This window comes from Choloepus didactylus, chromosome 1 (genome assembly GCF_015220235.1).
Source record: "Choloepus didactylus isolate mChoDid1 chromosome 1, mChoDid1.pri, whole genome shotgun sequence".
Classification (NCBI taxonomy): Eukaryota; Metazoa; Chordata; class Mammalia; order Pilosa; family Megalonychidae; genus Choloepus; species Choloepus didactylus.
In genome coordinates, this window is record NC_051307.1 from 224,724,758 (window position 1) to 224,748,077 (window position 23,320).

The window sequence follows — 23,320 nt, forward strand, 5'->3', positions numbered from 1 at the left end:
CCATTTTTTAAAATATGCTGGGTAAAAATTGCTTAGCATAAGGAGAATTATTCCATATAAAAAAATTGAATTTCTGAAAGTTCTGAGGTACCCAAAGTGGCTAAACCTCCTTTTGAACAGGCTACCCCTCAAGATGCAGGGACTATAAATTAGCATTCTAAATTACTGGGTTTCTAATTACTACCTCATCTACCTGTAAAGGACGAGAAAAATTATTTTTAACCTGGTCATTTACCATGCTCCACAAATTTTTTAAAGCATTGTTTGTAGAGTAAGTAGAATTTTCCTTTTAGCTTTTCAGAAGAAATCTAAGTCACCTAAGGGTTCAAGTTGTCATTTTTAGCCTTTTCGTTATTAAGTGAAGGCCTCTCCTCCTCGTTCCCCTTTGAAGACACCGATATTGATGATCCTGGTTGCAAAAAAAATTCTGTCTCCATCAAAGACCTGCATCTCTGATATTTTCTTCCACATTCTAAATTTGACTGAAGTGTTAACTAAGAAACTCTATTAAGTGACTCTCAGGAGGAATGGACTGAAGAGTTGCATTTAAAATTAAACTTCTCCAATGCATAAAGTTTACGTATCAAGGCTTATGTAAAATATTGTTCATTCCTTCTTCTCTTTGAGCACTAAGTGCTTGTGATACTGGACCTAATACAACTCTCAGAACTTCTACTGATATCAATAAGAGAGGAAATAACTGGTAATTTATTCTGAGTTGGGAAGACATTTTCTAAAATGCAGTACAACCCTAATTTAGAATAGAGGGGAAAGGGTTTAAATTAGGTTTTTTATGGTGGTAAGTATTTGCAGACAATGTAGAGATTTATGGATTAATTTGTTTTAAATTAACTTTTATAGGGTGACTAATAGTCCACAGGGATAAACCAGACTTTCAATTGCCCATGATTTTCAGTCAGATCCTAGAAAGGAGACCATTTCTCTCAGGAAATGGTGACACACTTTTTGAAATGTGCCATACACTTTTTTTTCTGGCAGTGTCCAGAGAAGTAGATAAGTTATGGGCCTAGTGTGAAGATATTCACAACTGGCTCTACATTTGATGCCACATTTCACTCAAAAAAGGAGGAAAACCCTGCCCTCTACCCTGGCAGGGAACTTTCATGGGCTGATTTCACAGTGTAACATACCGGTGGCACACAGAGTGTGTTCATACAGACAAATGCTCTGCTGTTTCTCTACATTTCCTTTAGTCTGAGAAATACTAATCAGATCCAGGAGCAGAAATTCAGAAAATTAGCATTTTGGACTCGATGTTACATCATACCCTGGTGAAGGGGTACTTAGCATCAGGGTCAGAGATGGCAAAATCAGTCCACAAAATCTTTCTTTCTGCCTGTCTGCCTGTTTGTCTATCCATCCATCCACCCATTCATCCATTTATTCATCTATCTACCTATATTTCTTGAACATCTACTACATATATGGTCTAATGCTAAGACCTGGGAAAGAGGATGGGCTTTTTAGACTAGATTGATTACATCTATTTGGCCCATTGTAGGTGACAAAACACATTTCATTAATAAAGCAAATCTATTTACTACATATTTAAATCTCACAAACTTCCAAAGAGTATATGATACTCTTTTATGCAGAGAATTTAATGAGAAGAAGCATTCCTTGATACATTTTTACAGACAATATGTGGGATTCATTTCATATAGTTGAATTCTATATAACTCTCTCCCAACTTGGACTATTGTCCAGCATTGTAGATGTCTCTTCATGTGCTTGTTTTTATCTCCATATATTAGATGTTATTGTCATCTTATTTTTTTTTAATTTAGCCACAGATTTGTCAGTTTCTTGCTCATGATTCCTTCTTATATCTCAGACCATTCTTCTGGGGTCAATTTTCTTCTTTTTGAAATACATCCTTAGAACATTCATTGGTGGGGCTGTATTGTTGGTAAACTCTTGGTTTTGTTTATTTAGAAATGTTGTCTTTCACCCTTTTTCTTGAAAGTTGGTTTCACTAGTGTAGTAGGTTGAATTAGGTTTCCAAGAAAAATAAATGTTCTTAATCTTAATCCATTCATGTGGGTGTGCATCCATTATAAATAGAACCTCTTGAAGACATTATTTTTAGTTAAGGTGTGGAAACTTTATGAAGAGAAAAGCACATGGAGGAGCAGGAAGCTGGAAGTTAACATAACCTGAGAGAGAAAAGAGAGGACATTGCCATGTACATCACCATGTGACAAAAAAGCCAAAGACCCAAAGATTGCCAGTAGCCAGCACAAGAGCACTGCTCTCTTTCTTTGGGAAGAAAATTGCCTTGTTGATGCCTCGATTTTTCATTCTCCTAGCCTCAAAATCATGAGTTAATAAATCTCAATTGTATATGCCAACCCATTTCATTTGATATTTAGCAACTGAGAAACGAAGACAGCTAGCATATGGTTTTAGGTTGATGTTAGTTTCTTTTAGCACTTTTGATAACTGTTCTGTTGTCTTGTTTCCATTTCTGCTCCAGTCTAAACATTGATTTTTTTTTGTAAGAACTCTACCCTTTCTCTTATTGCTGCTTTTAGGATCTCCCCTTTGTATTTGCCATTCTGTAATTTTTCTATGATATGTTTTGGTGTGTATTTCCTTATATTTATCAAACTGAGAAAATATTTTCTTCCTGATTCTGAGGATTCAGGTCTGGCATCAGTTTGGGAAAATTTTCAATCTTTAACTTCAAATATTGTCTTTCATACTTTCTATTAACTCCTCTGGGATTCAAATTAGACCTATATTAGATTTTCTCACTCAGTTCACCATGTCTTCTAACCTCTTTTTTCATGCCTTCCATCTTTTGGTCTCTCTGGACTATGTTCTTATAAATTTTTAGAGATACCTTCTAGTTAATTAATTTTCTCTTCAAGGGTATCCAGTCTACTCTTTGATTCACTGGTTGATTTTTTTTTTTTTTTTTCCATTTTGTTATTTAAGAATTATATTTGCTCAAATTTATCATGGCTGTCCCTTCCTTGGATATTAAGAAATACTATATTTTCCAGAGATGAGTGTGTTTATGTGTGTTTAAAATTTTTATTGAAATACAATATACAGAAAAATGCATAAAGTCTAAGTGTACAGCTAGATGAATTTTCATAAAGTGAACACATATTTATAACTACCACCAAGATTCAAAAATAAATCATTACAAGTCCCTTAGAATCCCCCACTGTTCCCACCTCCTGGCACTACCCATCCCCAGAGGATTGCACAGTAATTACTCTTGCATGTCTGGTTTCTTTTAATCAACATTAGGCATGTGAAATTCATCCATGTTGTTGCTTGTAGCAACAGCTCACTCATTCTCATTGGTTTCATGACATGGATATACAAAGATTTTTTAAATCTCTTCTTATAGGTGGACATTTAGGTTGTTTCTATCTTTTGGGTATTATAAATAGTGCTGCTATAAACTTTCTGCTCTGTACATTTCTTTTGGAGCATAGATTGAGCATTTGTCTTGAGTTTGTATCTAACAGAGGAATCCCTTTTGCATGCACTTTGTGTCCTTCAGCTTTAACAGATACTGCCAAACCATTTTCCAAAGTGGTTCCACCAGTGTGCACTCCTGTCAGCAGTATGTTGCCGTTCCAATTGATCCACATTCTTGTGAACAATTTAACGTCAAATATTATAGTTTCTAGGAGTTCTATTTGATTATTTTATTTACAAATTCTATTTTATTCCTTTTCAAATCCAACTGATCATTTAACATACTTTCAAGATATTTTACTTTCAAAAGACCCCCAGTGAGCCTGTCTCCTCGTATTTATACCCTTGTGTAATCCTTTCCCACTTGTCTCTGTGCTTGGCCAGATGGTTTGCTTTGGCCAATGGGACATTAGCAAGAGGGATGCAATTAGGGAATTGATCAATACTTGCACCCTGGGGCTTGTCCTCTTGGAATACTTCCACTTGTTAGAAACTCTGTCTGAACCACTGAATAATGAGAGACCACCTGGAGAGAAACCCTTGAGAATGAGAGGTCACGTTGGATATTCCATCCCCAGTCAAGAGCCCAATAGAAAGCAATTTCATGAGTGGCCTTGATCTATACCATGTTTTTTATAGCTGCATAACAAACTGCCACAAAACATAGTGACTTAAAACACAACAATATATTATGGGTTTGACTTCCAGAATTATGAGAAATAATAAATTGTTGTGTTTAAAGTCACTGTTTTTTGGTGGTTTGTTATGCAGCTTTAAAAAACATGTTCTAGCCACTTCTCTTCAAAACTCTTTAACTTAAAAATAAGAATGGAAACATTTGCCCCATCTACCTCAAAAGGGTTATATGAATATCAGATGAGTTAATAAATATGAGTTATTGTTACAGTTTTTTCAGTGAGCTAGGTATGGCTAAAGACTATGGGTATAGCTATACACACAAACTGGTTTGACTGTTCTGACTGACTTGACCAGTCAAATCAATCTCTTTAGGGAAAAAAAAAAAAAAATTACAATTTACAATCTGATTTTTGACTGACTTGATTATTGTTTTGACCTCTCTGACTTTTTGGTTGAATTGGACTTTTTTTTTTTTTAATTGAATAACTTGACTTAGCCAGTTTAGTCAGTCAAAATAATCAAAATAGTTTGGGTATATAGAAACAGTCTGTGTGTGATATTTTCCACTTATTTAACTTTAGTGGGAAATTATGAGACAGAGGCCCATATATGCATAGCAAATATGGGTATAAACTTCTACTTATAACTACACAATTTCAAATTACTGTGTAGATTATAGCCACATTTGTTTAGTAACAGGAAAAAATATAGTTAGTTTTTATTTCCCAATGGCATGCTACATTATAAGTGCATTAGCAGTTGCATACGTTATTGCTGTAGCTCTAATAACTGCCATATATTATAATGTCAATAATAATGTAATTCTTATAGTATGAAATATATAATTTATTGAAGATTGCAGAAATTTATTTTTAAATTGTAAATTTGACTGGCTTTTCAGCACAAGAACTTGCAATGTCTTGCTTTGGAAGTTTAGTCATATTCCTTTGTCTGAATAAGCTGTCAAAAGTGCATGTCTGAGATGGGTGCACACAAGTGAATGTTGAAGCTTGGCAGTCATTAAAGTCCTGGGTTAGAAGTGAAGTGAATGATCGGAATGCAGGTTGAGTAGGTCCATTCATATATGTCATATTGATACTACCAGAGCTGCTGACTAGGTGATTCAAATATAAGCTGCCGTTATTGGAGTATTCATAGATAGTCTACTGTTCTTAAGGTTATGACAGATGAGGCTTTCCTTATGAATTGGCAAAAGGATCACAAACCCCTCTACTGCTTCTATTTCTGTCACCATTAGCTTGCTTGCTTTCTATTTTTTTTTTCTTTTAATGCACTTTGAATATGGTTCTTCAGAACCCTATGTTATAAAAGACTATGCAAAAAGTTCTTGGGTTCGCTTGTCTGCTCCCAAATTGGAATCATTCTAAACCATTACAAGAGGATAGTTATCTATATTTTTGTGTTAGAGGTCCAGACAAAATAAAATAAAATTTTAATACTTGTTTCAATGTCTTTAACCCACTGCATGAAGAGCTATTTTTAAATTTATTACCCAAATATCTTCTAACATAATTTAAACCTGCTTCTTCAAAAGGTATAACTGAAATCCCCCAATTGCAGTCCAAATATATTCACTTTGTTTAGTATAAAACATATCTCTCTTATTGTGTTGAAACAAACTTACTTCACTGTTGGAGAGACAGCCTGCCCTGGGCCCTGATTGTCCCTGCGCATCCTGGCTAAGTGCACCAGACTGCAAGCCCTAACCGTCCTCTGACCCTTACCTCTCTAGCTGGTCACATAGACAATGAATAGATAAAGGCAGCCACATCTGCCTACCAGATGATTCCTTTCATTTTTTTCCCTCTTCATTCAGAAACAAACAAACAAAAATACAAACCCCAGTTGGCTCTTTTCTAGATTATTTTCTAAAATCTCATTATTGCTCTTGAGTTAAAAAGTCCAAAAGGCAACTCTTAATAGACCCGGACTGATGTTCAGCATAGAAGTCTTAACTAAAACCTCTGCCATTTTACATTACCATTAATACATTTTCAGATTAAATTTTGACACGGTAGTCAGTTGTTCATTCTTTCATTGTTCGACAAATAGTTATTGAGTGCCTATATGCTCAACAGCTAACTCCTATGGGGATACAAAGTGAATTGGGCATGTACCTCAAATTCAGATGTTGTATATTTCTCAACGTTAGTCCTTATGCAACTCAAATGTCCTATAGGCCCCATGTGTTGTGAGTAGAAAAGACAGATCAGGCTGTAAAAGACCTGAGTCTGAGAATGTGGGGATGGAAGTATCTGCTGAAGGACAAAGTGTTGAGGTAGATGCATTCAGAAAGCTTGGTTTGATAGGAATGTATGGAATGAGTTATTGAGAGTAGAAATAGAAGTAAAGTCTCCTTTAAGAGATAATGATAACACAAGTCCACATTCCCTCATTTGAAGCCTTTGAGGTCAGGTACATTTTGGAATTCAGATTTTTCTAAATTTTCTAAATGTATTGCAAGGCATATACCATATGTTGAATAACATCTAGGCCTGGGGAAGGTTGCTATCATCAAACACTTCAATATTTCTCCAAAGAAATTCACATCAAATATTATAAATGATGTATAGACACCAGGTCACAAATTATTTTTTAAAAAAGCAAAGACAACTTTGGGTTATCAGAACTTTTGGGGCTTCAGAAATGCAAATAGTGGTCCATGGACTTCTGGTGTGGGGTGGATAAAATATGTCCATGAATTAATGAGGTGAAGAAAAGGAATGGATGTAAGAGATATTATAAAGGAAGTAATGGTATGCTAGCCATTCATTAAGTATTGAGGCAGGGTAAGAAAAATGCCAACAAGGACTTGGAGGATTTTTGTCTGGGGGCTTGGGTGGGTCGGTGGTGCCATTAATAGAAAGGATATAAGAGGACAGGACTACTTCATAGGGGGTGAAGGGGAGAAATGATGAATAATTAAACTTGAAATGTACTAATCTCCAGGACATTATGAACCTGCCCGAAATTAGCATGATTAAAGGTGCCTCTCACAGTGTTTTGGTGAGTATGTGATGGGAAACTAAATTAAAAATCAGTAGCCTTTTAATGTGTAACATATTTCATTAATCAGCTTTGAAAGTTGAAATCATCCAAACGAAAAAGTCATCCTAGACTCTTTGTAAAAGAAAATGCCACAAATGTTGATGCTACTCTAAAATCGGAAACAAACTGTGAAGAGAATGCTTAAGTTTCACGATTTGACCTGGATGAAAATGTAGCTACTTTGATCTATTTCTGCAGGGCTACTTGAGACAGTAAATAAAGGCTAGAGCTCAGTTTAAAAATGCTGTCTGACACATTTTGGAAATAAATAATTGATTTAAACATTATCATTTGTTTTTGAGCTACCAAGTGTCTGAACCTATAAACATCACATACTTAAATAGGAATGAAGTGTGGCCTAAAATTATCAAAGAGTATGTATTTGAACTCATATACATTTTTAGAAATGTGCTACTTGCCTTATGATCTTTATATCTGCAAAGAGATATTGATAAAATGTTGTTTCACTCATATGACTCATTTACCAAGAAACATTCCAATTTTTACTATTTTTTTTTCTTGTCAGTCAATATACTGCAAATGGTTTGCTTCTTTCACCACTGTCTATTTTAAATATTCCTTGATAGAGTGACTGGATTTATCTCCTATTTGTAGGATCCAATCTTATCAAATAATGTCACTGATCCCTCTCTTCAACAGCTCTCTTGTTGCCTAGAAGCCTTTACTTCCTTTTTCACCTTTATATAGAGGTGCATCTTCAACTGTGGATTCTTTGGGTAGCTCCCCTTGTCACTAAGTCTGATGACTGATGGCTATTAAGCTACAGAAACACTCCATCTGTGGTGAAGTTCTGAGAAGGGGATGAGCGAGGGGTGGCAGATAAACTCAACTTACTATGGCTTTGTATCCATACATTTCAAGTCCCCAAACACTATATTTTAAGTTATTAAAATGAGGTGAAGAGTTTCGAATAATGAATTTATTTTTCATGCCTTTTAAAAAAATGTATTTTCTAGGAAGATAGAGAAATGCAGTATTAAACCCATCCTCACTTACATTATATTGTTTTTAACTACAGCGTTTTCATGTAAATACATTCAGACTACCTTTATAGTCAGTCTGTTTATCTTGGAAAGTGTTAAATGGCTCTTACTTATCCTGAAGTTGTTAATTTTTCTCAACATTTTAAGCATGTAACTGTAACACATGGTGTTACCCCTCCCTACCAAGGACACAGAGTCAAGAAAATGCATTTCAGATTTTCAAAAAAAAAAAAAAAAAAAAAAAACAGTACAGAGCATTCCAAAGAGATGACTCCCTTTCAGTGAAGAAGATGGTGGTGTTTATAATACCATAATAATGATAATCTTGGTTTTATAGTTTAAAAAAGGCCCAGATGTGCAAGACACAGGAAAGTAAACACATTCCTAAAAATACAGTCCTTTGTCCCAGAAGCCACACTGCCTCTCCTCTGGAGATACCAGTACGTGGTTTTGACCTTCTTCCCCCTAGTTTATGTGGTCCTGGCTGTAGAGGAGTGATCTTCAAGATCCAAGACATCATGAAAGCTGTTTGGCTATTGTCCTCCTTCACCTGGAAGAAAGAAAAGAGCCAGTGCCTTTCAGTGACTTTATGCAAGGCCTAAACTCAGGTGGAGCAGCTTGGACCTTGGAGAACAAGATGAAAAGGCCTAGCAGCAGGAAGAATTTGGGCTCCACTGAGGGAAAGTGCACCAATAAAAGAATTGTGAGGCCCTGGTGCATATTACCAAGGGATTCTGTGGAATCTCATTATCTGGTGATTTTAATGAATAAAGCATAACAGTTTTTGTAGGATAATTGATGTGAAGTGCTGCCCATAAGCTGAGGGATAAATGAATCCACCTTCACAGATCTTTTCAGTCCCTTCAGTTCTGTGATTTGTGCATTATATTATTTATTAGAAATAATAAAGAACTAAATATGCTTTTTTGAGTGTGGTATTAACTACCTTTGTGTGCTAATGTGGTACCTGCCAATTACTTGCATTAAGGCACATGGCTAAAATATACAAATTAAGTTATGAACACACTGCTACATTTAACAGATTAACTGAAAACCTGCGAAGATTTCAAGAGTATATTAAATGCATAAAAACCATTTCCTTGATCTTGAACTTGTAGACTACTGCCCCCCCCCCCCCCCCGTCCCCCAGAGCTCTGTGGTCTTAGAGCCCTGAATGTGTTCTGGGTTTATGGAAGGGAATTTAATATGCACTGAGCAAGTATGTGATTGTGGACTATGTGCTTAGGGAGGTACTATCCCAGTCTTTAATAATTTAGGCCAGGAGTCAACAAACTTTTTTTCCATAAAGGGAGAGAGAGTAAATATTTTAGACTTTACAGGCCATGAGAGCTCTGTTCCAATTATTCAACTCTGCCATTGTAGCTTTACAATACATAAACAAATGGGTGTGACTGTGTTACAATAAAACTTTATTTACAAAACAGACAGCAGGCCGGATTTGACCCACAGGCCATCATTTGCCAACTCCTGATCTAGCTATGGGTATTATTACTGCCACTTGTGGAAGAGTGAACTGAAACCCAGAAAGGTTATTTTACTTACCCAAGGTCTCACAGGTAAATGGAGAATTATGTATCCAAATTAGTATTGGTGCTGGCATGTGATTTCCTCAAGGTGGTGGTGGAGTGGAGGCCCACTTACTTTTCACGTCTTCCAACAGCATTACCACCTGAGGCACAGGCCCTGGTTCTTTAATCGAGGTGAAGTTCAGCCCCGTGGAATGATGCACCTTCCAGGACAGAGCCCAGAGCATGGCTCCTCTAGTTTAACCCAAGCAAAATAATCTGAACAGTGACATGCCTTCCTGGCTGTGTAGGGAGGTAAAGAAGGTGAAGAAAGAAGCCTTGAAGTTGCCACATATGTGCTAATAACCTCTCGTCAGCATTTGCGAGAGAAGGTGGCTGTTGTAAGAAATCTGAACTACCTGAAATTGTCTCTACTAATAGAATTTTCCAGTCACCAGCCCACCACAGGAATAATGCCATTCTAACAGCAGAACTACCACTTATACAGAGAGCATCAAAACAAAATAATCCCCTCTGGACTGTTTTGACTCTGGTATGGACCCCAGAAAAGCCTATGTTTTTTTAGTCCAGTCATGCGGGGGCAGACATATTGTTGGGTGGGGCCTTTATTTTTTGTAATTTCCAAAGGAGATATGACCCCTCCCATTCAAGGTGGTTCTTAATCCACTTGCCGGGGTCCTTAACGGAGACACTTTGGAGAGACATCTGACAGAAACGCCCCAGAAGGAAGCAAGGACCCACAGAAGGCCAGTGTGCCATTTTGGATCTATTATGTAGATAGTAAAAAGCCATGTTCTTTTAATCCAGTCTTGTGGAGGCAGACCTATTGTGGGTAGTATCTTTTGATTGGGTTGTTTCCATGGAGATGTGACCCACCCAACTGAGGGTGGGACCTTCGATTAGATGATTTCCTTGGAGGTGTGACCCCACTCATGCAGGGTGTGTCTTGATTAGTTTACTGGACTCCTTAAGAGAGCTAAGAGCTGACACAGAGCCAGAGGCTTGGCAATGAAGACAGAAGGATGTTTGGAGAAGCAGAGCTAAGAGATGAAGCCCAGAGTTTCCCCTGTAAAAACCCACAGGCTCTTAAGGAGAAAGCCACTGGAATCAGAAGCTGAAAGCAAGGCAACCTGGGAGCAGAGGACCAGCAGAAGCCTGCTATGAGTCTTCCCAGCTGTCAGGTGTTCCGGACACCATTGGCCTCTCTTCAGTGAAGGTATCATCTTGTTGATGCCTTAATTTGGACACTTCCATGGCCTTATAATTGTAACTTGTAACTTAAGAAATCCCCATTTTTAAAAGCCAGCCCATTTCTGATGTATTGTGTTCTGGCAGCTGTAGCAAGTGGAAACATCCTCTCTCCCAACTAGAAAGCTGTGTCTGGACGCTCTCAATATGGTGACCTCTCTGTGTTCCAACACCTATAAGAGGCAGAGCTGGGAGGATGTGGACTTTCCCATACTGTGCCAGATGTGTCTTGGAGAAAACCTGTATATCCAAATGATCAAAGAAAAGTATGGGAAGGAAGCAAAATCTGTGCCAGGCCATTCACGGACTTTTGCTGGTGCCCCAGGGTTCACATGTGTTTCAAGAAGACCAAAGTGTGCCAAACCTGCAGCAGATTGAAGAAGTCTGCCAGACCTGCCTCTTGGACCTAGAATATGGCCTGCTCACCCAGGTTTGTAGTATGGGATTGCCTTCTAAGGATGACATGCCAGAGTCAGATGTCAACAAAGAGTACTACATGCAGAATACAGGGAGAGAGATTTCTGACTTTGATGGAACACGGCCAGTTGGTATGCTGGGGAAAGCCACATCCACTAGTGATATGCGCTCAAACTGGCCTGGACCACACTCTACTATAAATGGAATCAACCCCATGTTTGCTTATTTTGAGAGAAAGGAGAGTGTAAGAGAGGAGAGGAGTGTCCGTACAGACATGAGAAGCCTACCAATCCAGCTGATCCCCTTATTGATCAGAATATCAAAGACTGATATTATGGAATCAATGACCTTGTGGCAGATAAGCTGCGAAAGTGGGCTTCAACAATGCCTCAACTGGACCCACCAGAGGACAAGACTGTCACCACACTGTGACAGATCTAAGAAATCATTTCTACCAGTTTGGACAGATTCGGACAATAAGTGTGCAGAGACAGCAGTGTGCTTTTATCCAGTTGGCCACAAGGCAAGCTGCAGAAGTGGCTGCCAAAGAGTCCTTGAATAAGTTGATAATCACTGGCTGCAGGCTCAGTGTGAAATGGGGAAGATCCCAAGCAGCCAGAGGAAAAGGGAAAGAGAAGGATGGAACCACAGACATGGGAATCAAGCTAGAGCCTGTTCCAGGGCTGCTGGGAGCTCTTCTTCCTCTTCCTGCAGCAGCAGCAGAAGCCTCTGCCAACTATTTCATCCTACCCTGAGGTGGTCCTCCAGCCGGGGTGGACATTTGCCTGCCACCACCACCTGGTAAGCTCCACCTCCACCCCCACGTTTTGGGCCACACGTGTTCCACCCAATGGGACCACACTCTCCTTTCATGAAGGTTCAGGACCAATCCACTATCCTCAGGACCCTCAGAGGATGGGAGCTCATGCTGGGAAACACAGCAGCCCCTAGCACATTATCACCATGCTTGGGCTCTACGGAAGAAAGGGTGCTGAAATATCCCGGTAAATGAAACTTGGAATACATATATATTTTCTTTTTGTTTCTGTGGTAGCTGAATGTTCTGATATGGGCAGTCAGGGAACCTCAGCCATGCTTTGCTACATGTAGTCAGAGGACTGATGGGCCTCAAATAAGCTGCTATTAACATGTCTGATGACTAATAGAACATTACTAACAAAACCTAATGCCTGCTCCCTTTTCTTACATGGGGGACAAGTGAGTGAATGAATCGGAATGTCCAACAAAGTCACCATGTGCACCTATACATTCATTCTGTATCTTGATTTTGGAGAAAATTGAAAAATGTTTCCAAAAAAATTTGCGGAAAGAGGAAACTTTTGACAGTTTTTATGTCCTTTGGGTAGTTTCCCTTTTATCAGTGAAAAAAAAAAAAAAGGTTACAAACTCTAATCATTGTAGCGGCATGAGTGTGATTGAACTCTTCTGAAGTCACACCCTCGGAAAGACAAATAGAAACCAGCACCCAGCACAGCCCACATCTGTTATTCCGCTCTTCACTTCCTCGTTTCCTACTAAAGGAATCTGGCTGAGAGTTGTACTTCTCTACCCCACCAAAAAGACAAAAATAAAAATTACTTTTTATTCCTGTCAACCAGACAGAAAGACGAATTTTATGGAGCTGTGTATTATTGTAGAAGCCTGGTGTCTGGAATGAAATTATTTTAGAGAACTTCCTGTAAAACACTTTAAGAACTGAAACAAAAAGCTTTGGAGAGTTTTTGAATGGAAGACTCGTGACATACTGCCAGAACTTTGCTGTCCAGCATCTACCTTCATGTGTCTTCCGGGTCTCTAATTCCCTGCTTCTGGGCAGGGGGTTACCTGTTGGTCTTAGAATGTTTGGACACAACTGAATTATAGATGGTAAAGGAAATGTGAAAAAAAATAGTATTAGTTAAATTTATTTAAAATTAATTGATCAACTAGAGTAGTCTAGAAAATTAAGTTATTTGTTCTTCAATTTCTAAATGGCTTAATATGGAAGCACTAGATAGGTAATTTATTGCCTTCCTCTTCTGAGGGGATTTGGCCTGAGGGGAACAGCCCTACTGCATCTGTTTAATCTCTGTGACCCTGCCCATGGCAACTGTTGATTGGACAAAGGTTGAGAACTTGACCTATCTGCATAGTTTCCAGCCATTTATGACTTGTCTGCTCTAGTGTGAATTGGAATGAATCCAATGGATTCCTGTTTTGGGAATTTGGACTTAGAGAAACATACAAAATTCTCGGTTGGAAAGCGTTACTCAAGTTGAAAGGTTATGAGTGAATGTTATTTTGGACCCTACACTAAGTGTCAGTTGAGGAAGCTGGGAGAAGGATGGGGGTGGGGAAGTGCAGCAGCCCATAATAAATGGAGAGCAAAGATTTCAATGCAGAATTTTCAGTTTCTGATTCCAGACTTTGTGAAGTCTAGATGTGCTTTACTTGTATCTATGCATATGTGTTGTATCATTAAAATAAGTTGTCCTTTATTTAATCCTAGCTTGAGTAGGACTCTGTTCTTAGAATCAAGGGTCTTGATTAGCCAATGAAGATATGAGGATTTTTAAAAATATTATTTTGATAAAATGCCTTCATCTGTCTCCCTCTGAAGTTTTGGGGGGTTGGAATATCAAAGTCCAAATCAGGATTCCTTGAGTTTGTTCTTTATCAGACAGGTTTGCCCACAGCTAAATAAAGGTATACAAAGAATGGAGCTTTTGACTTTTCTAAGCTGTGTTTATTGTATTTCCCTTTTGTCAAGTTTTTTAAATCTCAGGGTGAAAGGGGATATATGGATTGGAAGGATATGGTGAAAGGGTAAGTAATGGACTGTTTAATGCTAGCTCATTCTTCTCTGGGTCTCTTAATGTTGATGTGGTCATGACATGAAAAGGGAACTGCAGAGCCTGGACTAATGCTTCCAGCTGTTGGATAGTATACCTAGGATATGTATCCACTTATCCATTCGTGGAAACTACCAACCCTCTTCTCTAAGCCCATTTCCTTGGCAGGTATTTCTAACTTGGTATTAAAGATATATAAATATATATAGTCACAGTTTTAACTATCATCATAGGTGTGACATATTTTTAGCATACGCGTTTCTCTCTTGTAATCTGAATTAAGATTTAAATTTACTATATCCGATTCAAATAAATATGGCACTTGTGAGGCACCATGCCACATCACTGTGGCCCAACTAATTTCAAGGCAGTTGTGGTAGACAGTTTCCTCTGCTTGCAGATGTCCTACACAAAGCATGGGCTGAAACGCTCTCCAGTCTGCTTTCGCTGAAGTGGGAAGGGTGGCAGGTGAAAAAGGGCAGTAGTGGACACATTCCAGAAGTACAGGTGGGTGAATGCCTTCTGAAACAATTTTCAACCAAAGGGGAATGGGAATCAGTGAATAAATGCCAAATGCTTCCTGTCCTCCAGTAGGTCAACTCTGAGGATCATTCTTATGCAGTTTCTCAGAATATCCGCAATGGGATTGAGCCATAGTTTCCTACTGTAGCTTTTTCCTTCTCTTGGTTCTCTCTTCCCTCTCTTACTTTCCGCATGCTGCCTCATTTGCTTGCTGGTATCACTTCCTGTATTAGGGTTCTTCAGGGAACCAGAACTGACAGGAGATACATATATGTATCTTCTTTTTATATATCCTATTATACGCACACCAATATATCCTGTAATATATTTTTATGAATAGATTTATTATATAGGAATTGGCTTATACAGCCATGGGGATAGGAGAGTCCAAATTCTGTAGGTCAGGCCTCAAGTTGAAAACTCGATGAAGGTGGCATCAAGTTCCCTAGGAGGAGCTAGCACTCTAGAGTAGACTTCTTTCTGACTGCTGAAATTATCAGTTCTCTCTTTAACACCTTCAACTGATTGGAGGTCTATTGCCTAAGGCAATCTCCTTGATGCCTCTAGATGTATTCAGCCATAGATGCATCAACTGACTAGTGATTTAAATCCATTTAATACCCTCACAGTAACTATTGTGCCAGTGCTTGCTTGACCAAACAGCTGGACAGCATAACCTAGCCAAACTGCACATTAAATTAACCATCACACCTCCGAAATAAGCCACCTGCATCTAAGTCCTTGTCTCAGGATCTGCTTTGGGGGGCACCCAAACTAAGACATTGACCAACTTTATAATTTTCACATATAACAGTCATATTCATAAATGATACTTTCTGCTCTCTTGATTTCAAAGTATGTCATTAAAAGCTATTTAGTATGGTAAATGGTAGAATGTCTGATGAGAGAGCATACCCCCCCTAAAAATCTCTCCCTCCCACACTGAGGTATGTCAATCATTTTCCATAGATTTCAGTATATTTTACTGGATTAAAGAAGCTGTTTATCTAATGTCTTTTTACAAGGCACTCATTGATTCAATCCCAAATGATTATACAGGGCCTTTGAATGTGTGCAAAATGGGCTCCTCCATGCTTTTTTGTTTTTTGATTTTTGTTTTCCCTTTAGTAGCAGTGCTTTGCCATTGATCAAGTGGCCTGGGGAACAGGTTAACTAGTATTATGAAATCAATGTTTATAATATGTAGTCTGACTTGCTCATCTTTGCTGAAATGTCATAGAATACTTGAGCAAGGAAGCCCCTTGGAACCTGGTCCTGTCCCACTCCTTTACTTTACAATTGAGGAAAATAAGGCCCAGTGGAATTAAGTAACTTTTCCAAGGTCATACTTCATAACAAAGATAAAATTATAATTCAGCCCAATTGCTTTGTAGTCCAAGGGTATCAGCATAGTTTTCAAAGCTGAATATATAATGTTTGTTTCCCTCTCATATATATTTTTCAGCTTTTATCTATAAAACTACAAGTTCTGATACTCTTCTGTGCTGTTCTCATGTTGGAATAGATCCAGGTGGCACAGAAGCTATTGTTGCAGCCCCAGAATAGTGTGTGGCATTTTTGATGGCATGAGTGGAGCTTCAATCAGTAACACTCTAGTCAACAAATTGTGTGGGGCTAGAGACTGAGCCACCACTGTTCCCACCCCTGTGAACCTCCAGAGGATCCAACTCTAGGCAAGAACTTACTTCCTACATGGAAGCAGTAGGATTAGGTGTGTTAATAATCCAAACTCTCTATCCCTGCATTAAATCAATCCAAGCAATAGCAAAGCAGCCAGAAACATTTTCTCAGAGTCTTCTCCTTGACTCTCACTTATTTTCTCACCAGCTGCTGGCCCCACTTTTTGTGCCCTGGATCCAACCCCATGATCAGAGATGCCAAGGCAAGCTCTGCAATTGGATTGTCTGAAAATGAACAGCACACAGAGAGTGAGGAACAGATAGATAGTGTAACACCCTACAGCGCCTTTTGAATTCACACTCTCAGGGACTCAGACATTCAAGATGATGGAAGAAAATGTCGTCTCCCAGGAGAAACAGAGACTTGACAGGTGAGACTGAAAAGAGATTTCCCAGCAAGACAGGCTGAGAGGGAGTGACCATCCTTCCTGGAGAGGAAATAGAAGTGTTGACAGGATCACTTCTTAATGTGGCCAAGAAACAACTCAGTTCTAATCAAAGAGAACAAGTGGACACAGATGCCAGCTAACCATGTTTTTCACAGAGCCAGTGGCTCAGGGAATTTGCAGAGGTTATGTTGGCAACTGTGGCTTTCCCAAAGTTTAGTGATGGTAGATAATCAGTTGTTCTAGTTTGCTAATGCTGCCGGAATGCAAAACACCAGAGATGGATTGGCTTTTATAAAGGGGGTTTATTTGGTTACACAGTTACAGTCTTAAGGCCATAAAGTGTCCAAGGTAATGCATCAACAATCGGGTACGTTCACTGGAGGATGGCCAATGGCATCTGGAAAACATCTGTTAGCTGGGAAGGCACATGGCTGGTGTCTGCTCTGAGTTCTGATTTCAAAGTGGCTTTCTCCCAGGACGTTCCTTTCTCGGCTTTAGCTTCTATCCAAAATGTCACTCTCAGTTCCTCTTGGGGGTTTGTCCTCTCTTAGCTTCTCTGGAACAAAAGTCTGCTTTCAACGGCCTTCTTCAGACTGTCTCTCATCTGCAGCTCCTCTCTCAGCTTCTGTGCATTCTTCAGAGTGTCTCTCTTGGCTGTAGCAAGCCCACTCCTTCTGTCTGACCTTATATAGTGCTCCAGTAATTTAATTCAGACCCACCCTGAAAGGGTGGGACAACACCTCCATGGAAATTACCCAACCAAAGGTCTTGTCCACAGTTGATTGAATCGCATCTCCATGGAAAAACTCAAAGAATTCCAAAATTAATCAACACTAATATGTCTGCCCACACAGATTACATCAAAGATAATGGCATTTTGGGAGACATGATACATTCAAACCGGCCCATCAGTCCTTTAGCTGAGACATGAATTTGGATCTCATGTACCACGAGGCTGAGACCTGGGCATACACAGCATGGTGCATTAATGACAGTTCTAGAACATCCGGGAAGAATCTCTGTCTACCTGCCATTAACCATCTACTACTCCTTTCTTTAATCCTGACTTCTGTGTGATGATTGACCACACAAGAGGTAAATCCCACATACACATGGTTTTGTTTCAGTCTTGTGATACATCCAATTTAAAGGGAAGAAGTGCCTGCTTCTTACATACATCTCCATTGATACCATAGACTCAGTCCCTTCTAGCCAGGCACCCCTTATCTGCAAGTATCCGTTTTTTGTTTGGCTGGTTTTATAGACTTGTAAGAACTCAGATTCCAGAACTTCTTCCTAGTTCAGCAACATCTACCTTACTCTTTGTAATTCCTGCCTTAATTTAGATTTCCCAGAAGCAGACTCTTAAGTCTGGGTTTTGCAACTTTGACCTGATTGACATTTGGGACCAGATAATTTTTTGTTTTTGAGGGCTGTCCTCTGAATTGTAGGGTGCTTTGTACCATCCCTCGCCTCTACCCAGTAGGTGTACCTCCAGATATAACAACAAAAATTGTCTACAGACATTGCTAAAATCCTGTAGGGTTCAAGTGCAGGTGTAGTTTAGTTGAAAGGTAATCCCAGGAAACACTGGTACAGGAGTGGAGAAGTGAGACATGGATGGAAATCAGCCGCTAAAGGTACAATATCAAGCAGTTTCTAATGTGGGAAGGAGAAAGCAATTCTGCTAGGGAGCTCTGGGAAATGGTATAAAGTATGTGCCTATGCTGGTTTGAATGTATTATGTCCCCCAGAAAAAGCCATATTCTTTGATGCAATCTTGTGAAGCAGACATATTAGTGGGGATTAAGTTGGAACATTTGGATTAGGTTGTTTGCATGGAAATATGCCTCACCCAACTGTAGGTGATAACTCTGATGAGATAATTTCCATGGAGGTATGGCCCCACCCATTCAGGGTGGGCCTTGATCAGTGGAGCCATATAAATGAGCTGAAGGACAGAGGGAACTCAGTGCAGCTGAGAGTGACATTTTGAAGAGGAGCTACAGCCAAGAGGGACACTTTGAAGAAAGCACAGGAGCTGCAGATGAGGGACAGTATGAAGATGGCCGTTGAAAGCAGACTCTTGCTTTGGAGAAGCTGAGAGAAGACAAATATCCCAAGTGCAACTAAGAGTGACATTTTTGAGGAACTGCAGCCTAGAGAGGAACATCATGGGAGAAAGCCATTTTGAAACCAAAACTTTGGAGCAGATGTCAGCCACATGCCTTTTCAGCTAACAGAGGTTTTCCAGACACCATTGGCCATCCTCCAGTGAAGGCACCTGATTGTTGATGCGTTACCTTGGACACTTTATTGGCCTTAAGACTGTAACTATGCAACCAGATAAACCCCCTTTATAAAAGCCAATCCATTTCTGGTGTTTTGCATTCAGGCAGCATTAGCAAACTAGAACAGTGCCTTATAGTAATCCCTTCAAAGAAGTGAGGGAGCTGGGGTATTTGTATACCAATTCCCATCAGTCATTGATTTACATCTGTTTTCCAGGGGCTTTAATTTCCTGGCATATGCAGGAGAAGCAAGCTCTGACAGCTAATGAGAACTGTAGGGTAAAGAGGTGCTGTTGTGGCAGGTGGAAGTCAGACCGATACATACAAAAATGGCAAATTGTCCAGGGACTGTGAGCAGGGTACTGATGGCATCTGCTACAGTTCGTGAGGAATCCATTGTTAATTGGTGCCAGCCTCTGGCTGGGATTAGGCCCTACGTCAATGGCTGCACTATTTATCTGACCCTTCTTTCTATGTTCCCAAATACTTCATAATTATTTTTTTAGTTCCCTACATAACAAGTAAGAACAGACTGGAAAGCAATTGGGCAGAAAAATAAGAATGCTTAAAAGGAATTAAGTTGCTCGTCTATTTCTACAGTCTGGCTTTACCAGTCCCATGATCACAGCCAACCGTGAACTTCTTTGAGTCTAGCACACATCTGTAAATGGTGTGCTTCACGTGCTAAAGCAGTTTTATTTATCTCCTGCTTTGCCTTCTGATGAAGAGTTTTGTTGATGAAATTCTCGTCTTCTGAACTTCTTGAAAGATCTCAAGTGAGTTGTCCTCACAAGTGAAGGCAAAAACATTGCCTGGCAATGTCTGTGACTGACAACATCTTTTTTTAGTTACTTGAGCTCTATGCCTTAATTCTCTAACGCTTCCCATTTTCCCTTTGTTTCTGAGAGTTTTGCAGCAAACTGCTGTTTAGCAAAGAGAACCCAAATTCAGACTTAGGCCAAACCCTAGTTATAGTCTGTTTCTTTTTGTTGTTGGTCCCCACATCACATCCCACCTGGACAGACCTGCCAAGTTTTTTGGATTTCCTAGAGGAGGTTTTTATTCTGTCTGCTTGTCTGCACTTGTATACAAAACCTGCAATTATATAATAGGTGAAGTTTCTGTTGTGCTATTGTGCTTGCTTTTCTTTTTTTAAACCAGCTGAATTGGTCCCTTTTATATTTTGAGCCTATTGTTACCTTCGTAACTGTTACAGTTTCCTTCCCCCTGGCTTCTGATACTTTAGCCTTTATATCAGCAACTAAATATTTATCTAAAAAATCATTTAAAATAATTTGTCTTTCAAACATATAACTTTTGTTTTTCTTGTTACAATGTGAAATTTTAAATGTTATAACCACAAAGAACTGTTCAAGAAAGAATTTTGTTCTTCAAATATGTTATCCTATTTTCAGGTAAAAAGGATAACATGAAAGTATATACATATTAAATTCACTTACTTAAAGGTCTGTGTCTTTTAATTTTTGACACTCTTAATCTGCCCTGCAATCAGTAAATATTTTATTGTTAACACATCCATTGGAGATTGAATCATGCCTCCCACAAAAGGCATGGTCAGGCCCCAACTCCTGGTCCTGTGGGCATGAACTCATTTGTAAATAGGACCTTTGCAGATATATTAGTTAAGGTGCCCAAACAAAGTGAGGTTGGGCATTAATCCAATATGGCTAAAGTCCTTAGGAGCCAAGGAAGTTGGACATAGAAGAGGAAGCCACGGGAGCAGCCAGAAGCTGGAAGTTAACAGAACTAGAAAAGGAAAGAGAAGGCACTGCCATGGGCATTGCTATGTGCCAAAAAAGTCAGTGGCCAAGGATCTCTGGCAGCCGGTCCCAGAATGTCAGTCTTCAGGGAGACAGTATTGCCTTGCTGACCGCTTGATTTAGGACTTGTCCTAGTCTGAAAACCATGAGCCAATATATTCCTATTGTTCAAGACAATCCATTGTATGGTATTTGTTTTAGCAGATAGGAAAGTAAAGCAACAGACTTTTCGGAGAGTTATATAAAATATATGAAACTGAAAGTGCAGTAAATGCTTGATAAAACTGTTAATTGAAAAACTGACATATTAAAGCGAGTAGAGGAAATGTACACATTTATTAGGATACTGTACATTTCTGTTTTTCAAAGTGGCAATCTTTCCTTCAAACTTCATGGAAACTAACACAAAACTCTTCATTTCTGTGGGTTCTGTCTAAGACCTATGGAACATATTTGCCATAGAACTACCTTCTTTTCCTTTTTGTGTCTCTTCACCTAGCCTTAGCGCCTTTCTTATTAATTTCCTCCCCTGGAACCTTAGTTTATGAATCAGATAAAATTAAATGTAAACTGAGGGGAGGTTTCCCAGAGTCCACCCCAAATAACCTCTTCCTTATGTCTCTGCCCATCTGCTGATGACCCACTTTGGTCACCAGGATTCTACCGAATACAGTCCGAAAATGTTCAAACTAGTTGCGCTTTCCAAAGAAAATCCGAGGTCATTTATATATTTAAAATCTAATTAGTCTAAACCTTCTCCCTCCTATCTAAATACCCATCTTTGCATGCTGTCACCCTCAAAAGCACCAGAATTCTCACGTCAAACATTGAAAAGCAATGGAAATATTTATTAGAATTTCTCAGTCTGGAACAGGAAAGGGTCAATTTTAGAAACTACAGGGCAAACTGTAATATACAGTATCTGAGAAAACTTTTCTTATGGATCTCCACTCCCTTTTTTTGTAGAACACCAGTGCCACCAGCAATCTTTCCCAAGTTCATTACTTCCACATTTCCACCTTAAATTCAAATCAACAGAAAAATGTCTCTGAAGCTAAACAGCACAGAGAATCCACCTATGAAGGCAAGGAAAGAGAAAGGGGATAGAATCATTATGTTTTATTCTCCCTGTCACATGGCAACATAGGACAACATGAGACTAAATGCATACTGAGTAAATAGTTGTACCTATCCTTCCAGGCCATTGGAAAAAAAACAAAATGATCTCACTGGATTTAATCTTGACCTCTGGGCCTCCACAAATTTTGTTTTATCTTATTTTTAAGACACTTGATATTTGGTTTCAGTGATAATTTAGGGATAAGCCTGCCTTATTTTCCTATTTTATTGCAAACTCCTTAAGGGCAGAAACTTTTCCATCCACAGCTCTGGATCCTTTATAGGGCTCAATATATCATCTAGTACAAAGAAGCTGTTCCAGTAATTCATGATGAAGTGAACTGAAAAAAATCCAGAGCTCATCTTCTAAACCAAGGGTTGGCATACTGCAGTCCATGGGCTGAATCTGGTCTTACCACCTGTTTTTATAACTAAAGTTTTATTGGAATAGAGATATGATCATTTGTTTTTGTGATATCTATGGCGATTTTATGCTACAACAGCATATTTGAGTAGTTGCAGCAGATACTATATGGCTGCCAAAGGCAAAAATATTTCCTATATGGCCCATTACAAGAAAAAATTTGTCAATCCCTGATCTGAAGTCCAGGTAAATTAACACATGCCAGTAATTTGGAGATTTCTGTTTTTGAGGTTGATGAGTTACTTTTAAGTCCATGTAGTTTCAGTAAACAAATTTGCTATTTGTGACTCAGTTATTGGCAATTAGCCATGTAAGTCGTCTCAAGTAGATATAAAACTAATTCACACATGTTAATTGATTATGCTTTACTATCTTCTTAGTCTTTATCTACACAACTGGGGGTAAAATGGTTTGGTCCTTCCATGTCATATGAGTCAAAACTCTTTTAGCTTTATGCAGCAAAAGAGCAGGTCAAGCCAGCCTCCCTAATAGAAAAATTAAAATGGGTGGAGGAGGAGAAAGAGATTTCCCCTATATGACCAAGGAGCTCAAGGGTAAACTGGTTTCAGAAAGGCTGGATTCAGCTGCTCAACGATGGGGCCAGAGCTCTCCCGTCAATTATTGACTCAGCTAGATTCTTTGTGCATATTTGCTTTGTTATCTCTTGTCATAGATGGTCCAGATTCTCTCAAATGAAATAAGGTTGCTACTGGCAAACCCAGGCTTGATCTTTACATCCTTAGACCAGTTCTTTATGACTTGCCATCCAAAAAGAAGGGAGACCTGTTTCTCCCAGTATCTCTATATCACATCTATAGAATGGCTCTGCCCCCTTGAGGCATGTGCCCTTTGACCAGTC

At 39.0% G+C, this 23,320-nt stretch overlaps 1 pseudogene; it reads left to right on the top strand.

Moving 5' to 3' along the window:
* The first annotated feature begins 11,113 nt into the window (after positions 1-11,113).
* On the top strand, positions 11,114-12,334 carry LOC119529143 (annotated as a pseudogene).
* Positions 12,335-23,320: the final 10,986 nt, after the last annotated feature.